The sequence below is a fragment of the Coregonus clupeaformis genome, chromosome 19 (assembly GCF_020615455.1).
Source record: "Coregonus clupeaformis isolate EN_2021a chromosome 19, ASM2061545v1, whole genome shotgun sequence".
In the NCBI taxonomy this organism is placed as follows: Eukaryota; Metazoa; Chordata; class Actinopteri; order Salmoniformes; family Salmonidae; genus Coregonus; species Coregonus clupeaformis.
In genome coordinates, this window is record NC_059210.1 from 47,139,389 (window position 1) to 47,147,486 (window position 8,098).

The window sequence follows — 8,098 nt, forward strand, 5'->3', positions numbered from 1 at the left end:
CGTCAAATGTCTGCCCTGCTAGAGCTGCCCCGGTCAACTGTAAGTGCTGTTATTGTGATGTGGAACGAGTGTTGAAGCACGTAAAAATCGTCTGTCCTCGGTTACAACACTCACTACCGAGTTCCAAACTGCCTCTGGAAGCAACGTCAGCACAAGAACTGTTCGATGGGAGCTTCATTAAATGGGTTTCCATGGCCAAGCTGCCGCACACAAGCCTAAGATCAACATGCGCAAAACCAAGCGTCGGCTGGAGTGGTGTAAAGCTCGCCGCCATTGGACTCTGGAGCAGTGGAAACACGTTCTCTGGAGTGATTAATCACTCTTCACCATCTGGCAGTCCCGACGGACGAATCTGGGTTTGGCGGATGTCAGGATAACGCTACCTGCCCGGATGCATAGTGTCAACTGTAAAGTTTGGTGGAGGAGGAATAATGGTCTGGGGCTGTTTTTCATGGTTCAGGCTTGGCCCCTTAGTTCCAATGAAGGGAAATCTTAATGCTACAGCATACATTCTAGACGATTCTGTGCTTCCAACTTTGTGGCAACCGTTTGGGGAAGGCCCTTTCCTGTTTCAGCATGACAATGCCCCTGTGCACATGCAAGGTCCATACAGAAATGGTTTGTGGAGATCGGTGTGGAAGAACTTGACTGGCCTGCACAGAGCCCTGACCTCAACCCCATCGTACACCTTTGGGATGAATTGGAACGCTGACTGCGAGCCAGGCCTAATCGCCCAACATCAGTGCCCAACCTCACTAATGCTCTTGTGGCTGAATGGAAGCAAGTCCCCGCAGCAATGTTCCAACATTTAGTGGAAAGCCTTCCCAGAAGAGTGGAGGCTGTTATAGCAGCAAAGGGGGGGAACAACTCCATATTAATGCCCATGATTTTGGAATGAGATGTTCGACGAGCAGGTGTCCAGATACTTTTGATCATGTAGTGTATGTTGCCCATGGATAGGCTACGAGTTTCTAACTTTGAACTTATTGGTATCTAATCCTTTCACATCTATAAGTGCCTTGGGATATACAGTGGGGAAAAAAAGTATTTAGTCAGCCACCAATTGTGCAAGTTCTCCCACTTAAAAAGATGAGAGAGGCCTGTAATTTTCATCATAGGTACACGTCAACTATGACAGACAAAATGAGGAAAAAAAATCCAGAAAATCACATTGTAGGATTTTTAATGAATTTATTTGCAAATGATGGTGGGAAATAAGTATTTGGTCAATAACAAAAGTTTCTCAATACTTTGTTATATACCCTTTGTTGGCAATGACACAGGTCAAACGTTTTCTGTAAGTCTTCACAAGGTTTTCACACACTGTTGCTGGTATTTTGGCCCATTCCTCCATGCAGATCTCCTCTAGAGCAGTGATGTTTTGGGGCTGTCGCTGGGCAACACAGACTTTCAACTCCCTCCAAAGATTTTCTATGGGGTTGAGATCTGGAGACTGGCTAGGCCACTCCAGGACTTTGAAATGCTTCTTACGAAGCCACTCCTTCGTTTCCCGGGCGGTGTGTTTGAGATCATTGTCATGCTGAAAGACCCAGCCACGTTTCATCTTCAATGCCCTTGCTGATGGAAGGAGGTTTTCACTCAAAATCTCACGATACATGGCCCCATTCATTCTTTCCTTTACACGGATCAGTCGTCCTGGTCCCTTTGCAGAAAAACAGCCCCAAAGCATGATGTTTCCACCCCCATGCTCCACAGTAGGTATGGTGTTCTTTGGATGCAACTCAGCATTCTTTGTCCTCCAAACACGACAAGTTGAGTTTTTACCAAAAAGTTCTATTTTGGTTTCATCTGACCATATGACATTCTCCCAATCCTCTTCTGGATGATCCAAATGCACTCTAGCAAACTTCAGAAGGGCCTGGACATGTACTGGCTTAAGCAGGGGGACACGTCTAGCACTGCAGGATTTGAGTCCCTGGCGGCATAGTGTGTTACTGATGGTAGGCTTTGTTACTTTGGTCCCAGCTCTCTGCAGGACATTCACTAGGTCCCCCCGTGTTGTTCTGGGATTTTTGCTCACCGTTCTTGTGATCATTTTGACCCCCACAGGGTGAGATCTTGCGTGGAGCCCCAGATCGAGGGAGATTATCAGTGGTCTTGTATGTCTTCCATTTCCTAATAATTGCTCCCACAGTTGATTTCTTCAAACCAAGCTGCTTACCTATTGCAGATTCAGTCTTCCCAGCCTGGTGCAGGTCTACAATTTTGTTTCTGGTGTCCTTTGACAGTTCTTTGGTCTTGGCCATAGTGGAGTTTGGAGTGTGACTGTTTGAGGTTGTGGACAGGTGTCTTTTATACTGATAACAAGTTCAAACAGGTGCCATTAATACAGGTAACATGTGGGGGACAGAGGAGCCTCTTAAACAAGAAGTTACAGGTCTGTGAGAGCCAGAAATCTTGCTTGTTTGTAGGTGACCAAATACTTATTTTCCACCATAATTTGCAAATAAATTCATTAAAAATCCTACAATGTGATTTTCTGGATTTTTTTTTCTCAATTTGTCTGTCATAGTTGACGTGTACCTATGATGAAAATTACAGGCCTCTCTCATCTTTTTAAGTGGGAGAACTTGCACAATTGGTGGCTGACTAAATACTTTATTTCCCCACTGTAGGTAAGGGGTTAAAGCTCACAATGCATGTCATCACAGAAAGCTACGTGAAGCCAGAACCATTTGACTTTGGTGGGGCCATCATTATTTCTTATGCTCAGCTGTCTCCTCCTTATACTTGCATTCACAGAGGGAGAAGGGGCTGCCGCATTATAACAGACGACGTGGCTGTAGTTTTAGTCACATTATAACTTTATTCATATTTATCTTGACAGTACAGCCTTTAATCCTGTTCATATTTACTTTGACTGCGTGCAGCACACAGTTTCCCCTCTCTGTCTTCACCCTGCAGGTATCACACTCCATCTTCTGGACACGCACATTGCCCTCTCCTTGAGTGGTGATTATAGGTCTGACACACACACACAGAGAGATTAGGACGTGATATCTAACTGATCACTAGTTTTATAAAATGGTGGGGATGTGCTTGGTTAGGGGTCATCAGATCAATGATGTAATTATGAGCATCAGCTGACAGTCTGATCCTAGTACAGTTAGTACACCTAAGAGCTATTCTCTGATTGGCCTACTTTGATTCATGATGCAGACAGTGGCCCTAAACTCATGCTTGAACATCACAAACCAAAACACACCACTTTTAATGGGAGATAAACAGTTCCTTGTTTTGTCATCATAGTGCACCTGGAAGTTGTCTAGTTTGACACCCTGATCTGCACTGGTACCGTGAATGGTGATGAAGGCCCGGTTAGCCTCGGGCAAAGCGTGCGGGTCTAGAGGTCGTATGGAGATGTTACATTGGAGCTGAACCCACACTTTGCGAAAGGGGTTAACAACTAGAGACACTTTTAAATGTGCCTTTAGAGGCCATGCAATTTAGTACTCATCTCAAAAACAAAAGCAATTTAGGTCAAAATTGAAGGAATGATGAATGGCGCTAAATACAGGGAAATTCTTGAGGGAAACCTGTTTCAGTCTTCCAGAGATTAGAGACTGGGACGGAGGTTCACCTTCCAGCAGGACAATGACCCTAAGCATACTGCTAAAGCAACACTCAAGTGGTTTAGCTGTTCAGAGGTTGGAACAAGAGGTACATTGCTTACCTCCTTGTCACGGGGAGGTCGTCGGGTAAGCTTGGCTTTACACATAGCTTGGGCTATGTCGAGTAAGGCTTAAACTATGTATTTAGATTGTAGTTAGGTATTGTAGGTAGTTATTGTGGGTTGTTGTATGTAATTATTGTAGGTTAGTATTGTATTCGGCTGTGCCCAGCGTAGCCTAGCGTAGCACGAAGCTAGCTAGCTAACCCACCACCGGGACTAGCTGGCGAGTAGCTATTAGCAACGGTATAGTTATTTCACGCCTGAGAGTGCCTGTAATTACGCCAGCTGGCTGCCTACAATAATTACATACAATAATTGCCTACCATTCAGCTGTTTCCTAACCTCATTGTCTGAACCGTTAACGTTAGGTAGCAAGTGGCTACTGTGCTTGAAATATTAGCTAGCTTGTTGCTACCTGGATAGCTACCAGTAAACAATAGCTGGAACGACCGTGCGAACAGACGTGAACTGGCTGAGTCAATTCAGTGGCTAGCTTTGCACTTGGCTAGCTAACAGTAGCTGCTAGGGGTAAGTCATAACCTACATTTGTGTTTAGTTTTTTTTACATATTGATAGCCCGAATTGTTCAAGGAATTTGGGACATGGGTGACTAGTTAACGTTAGTTTGGCTCTCTCTGTGTGTTCGTGCCGTGAAAGGAGGGGTTCTTCTTTGTCTGAAAGCAATGGCTAGCTAGTTTGCTAACTATTCTAGCTAACTAACTGGCTGAATAAGTTGACGACGGACTCGCTCAAGCTGTCGGGACTAACCCACAACGTTAGACATGGACACGAACGATCTGCTTGCGTGTTGATACACTGGTGGTTTGTTGTGGCAGAGTATTGGCGCTAAACCGTGTTGCTGGAGTCCGGCATGCTAGCTGTCTGTGGCGTCATATGACTTGATGCCCGGACGATTTTCACGGAATAATACTGCACCTAGTTAGCTAGCTGAATAAACTGAGTTAGTCTATTCCTAGAAACATTGAACCGCTGTAGTTTACAACAATTATAGTTTCTGAGGTGGAAGTTGGGAGAGTTATATTTGGGAGTTGTGCTGAGGGAGGCCCCGCTCTCTCCTTTCCCAGATGTTTAGTTCATTTCATTCCGATCTCCTCTGCATTATTGTAGCCATTTGCTGCAGCCTGTCAACTATGCCTCTGCCTATCCCTGTTCTCTCCTCTCCGCACAGGCTACACAAACGCCTCACACCGCGTGGCTGCTGCCTCTCTAACCTGGTGGTCCCTGCACGCACCACCCACCTGGAGTTCCAGGTCTCAGGCAGCCTCTGGAACTGCCGTTCTGCTGCCAACAAGGCAAACTTCATCCCAGCCTATGCTACCCTCCAGTCCCTCGACTTCTTGGCGCTGACGGAAACATGGATTACCACTGAAAACACTGCTACTCCTACTGCTCTCTCCTCGTCTGACCATGTGTTCTCGCATACCCTGAGAGCATCTGGTCAGCGGGGTGGTGGCACAGGAATCCTCATCTCTCCCAAGTGGACATTCTCAATTTTTCCCCTAACCCATCTGTCTATCTCCTCATTTGAAGTCCATGCTGTCACAGTCACTAGCCCATTTAAGCTTAATATCCTTGTCATCTATCGCCCTCCAGGTTCCCTTGGAGAGTTCATCAATGAGCTTGACGCCTTGATAAGTTCCTTTCCTGAGGATGGCTCACCCCTCACAGTTCTGGGGGATTTCAACCTCCCTACGTCTACATTTGACTCATTTCTCTCTGCCTCCTTCTTTCCACTCCTCTCCTCTTTTGACCTCACCCTCTCACCGTCCCCCCCTACTCACAAGGCAGGCAATACGCTTGACCTCATCTTTACTAGATGCTGTTCTTCTACTAATCTCACTGCAACGCCCCTCCATGTCTCCGACCACTACTTTGTATCCTTTTCTCTCTCGCTCTCCTCCAACACTACTCACTCTGCCCCTACACAGATGGTAATGCGCCGTCGCAACCTTCGCTCTCTGCCTCCCGCTACTCTCTCCTCTTCCATCCTATCATCTCTTCCCTCTGCTCAATCATTCTCCCTCCAATCTCCTGATTCTGCCTCCTCAACCCTCCTCTCCTCCCTTTCTGCATCCTTTGACTCTCTATGTCCCCTATCCTCCCGGCCGGCTCGGTCCTCCCCTCCAGCTCCGTGGCTTGATGACTCATTGCGAGCTCACAGAACAGAGCTCCGGGCAGCTGAGCGGAAATGGAAGAAAACTAGACCCCCTGCGGACCTGGCATCTTTTCACTCCCTCCTCTCTACATTTTCTTCATCTGTTTCTGCTGCTAAGGCCACTTTCTACCACGCTAAATTCCAAGCATCTGCCTCTAACCCTAGGAAGCTCTTTGCCACATTCTCCTCCCTGCTGAATCCCCCCCGCCCCTCCTCCTCCCTCTCTGTGGATGACTTCGTCAACCACTTTGAAAAGAAGGTTGACGACATCCGATCCTCGTTTGTTAAGTCAAATGACACTGCTGGTCCTGCTCACACTGCCCTACCCTATGCTTTGATTTCTTTCTCCCCTCTCTCTCCAGATAAAATCTTGCGACTTGTGACTGCAGGCCGCCCAACAACCTGCCCGCTTGACCCTATCCCCTCCTCTCTTCTCCAGACCATCTCCGGTGACCTTCTCCCCTACCTCACCTCGCTGATCAACTCATCCTTGACCGCTGGCTATGTCCCTTCCGTCTTCAAGAGAGCGAGAGTTGCACCCCTTCTCAAAAAAACAACACTCGATCCCTCTGATGTCAACAACTACAGACCAGTATCCCTTCTTTCTTTTCTCTCCAAAACTATTGAGCGTGCCGTCTTTAGCCAACTCTCTTGCTATCTCTCTCAGAATGACCTTCTTGATCCAAACCAGTCAGGTTTCAAGACTGGTCATTCAACTGAGACTGCTCTTCTCTGTGTCACGGAGGCTCTCCGCACTGCTAAAGCTAACTCTCTCTCCTCTGCTCTTGTCCTTCTAGACCTGTCTGCTGCCTTTGATACTGTGAACCATCAGATCCTCCTCTCCACCCTCTCCGAGCTGGGCATCTCCGGCGCGGCTCACTCTTGGATTGCGTCCTACCTGACCGGTCGCTCCTACCAAGTGGCGTGGCGAGAAGCTGTCTCCGCACCACGTGCTCTCACCACTGGTGTCCCCCAGGGCTCAGTTCTAGGCCCTCTCCTATTCTCGCTATACACCAAGTCACTTGGCTCTGTCATATCCTCACATGGCCTCTCCTATCATTGCTACGCTGACGACACACAACTAATCTTCTCCTTTCCCCCTTCTGATAACCAGGTGGCGAATCGCATCTCTGCATGTCTGGCAGACATATCAGTATGGATGACGGATCACCACCTCAAGCTGAACCTTGGCAAGACGGAGCTGTTCTTCCTCCCGGGGAAAGGACTGCCTGTTCCATGATCTCGCCATCACGGTTGACAACTCCGTTGTGTCCTCCTCCCAGAGTGCGAAGAGCCTTGGCGTGACCCTGGACAACACCCTGTCGTTCTCCGCTAACATCAAGGCGGTGACCCGATCCTGTAGGTTCATGCTCTACAACATTCGGAGAGTACGACCCTGCCTTACACAGGAAGCGGCACAGGTCCTAATCCAGGCACTTGTCATCTCCCGTCTGGATTACTGCAACTCGCTGTTGGCTGGGCTCCCTGCCTTTGCCATTAAACCCCTACAACTCATCCAGAATGCCGCAGCCCGTCTGGTGTTCAACCTTCCCAAGTTCTCTCACGTCACCCCCCTCCTCCGCACACTCCACTGGCTTCCAATTGAAGCTCGCATCTGTTACAAGACCATGGTGCTTGCCTATGGAGCTGTGAGGGGAACGGCACCTCCGTACCTTCAGGCTCTGATCAGTCCCTACACCCAAACGAGGGCATTGCGTTCATCCACCTCTGGCCTGCTGGCTCTCCTTCCTCTGCGGAAGCATAGTTCCCGCTCAGCCCAGTCAAAACTGTTCGCTGCTCTGGCACCCCAATGGTGGAACAAGCTCCCTCACGACGCCAGGACAGCGGAGTCACTCACCACCTTCCGGAGACATTTGAAACCCCACCTCTTTAAGGAATACCTGGGATAGGATAAAGTAATCCTTCTACCCCTCCATTACCCCAACCCCCCCCCCCCAAATTAAAAAATAATTTAAAAAAACACATTGTAAAGTGGTTATTCCACTGGCTATAAGGTGAATGCACCAATTTGTAAGTCGCTCTGGATAAGAGCGTCTGCTAAATGACGTAAATGTAAAATGTAAATGTAAATGTTTAAGGGGAAACATTTAAATGTCTTGGAATGGCCTAGTCAAAGCCCAGACCTCAATCTGTGGTATGACTTAAAGATTGATGTACACCAGCAGAACCCATCCAATTTGAAGGAGCTGGAGCAGTTTTGCCTTGAA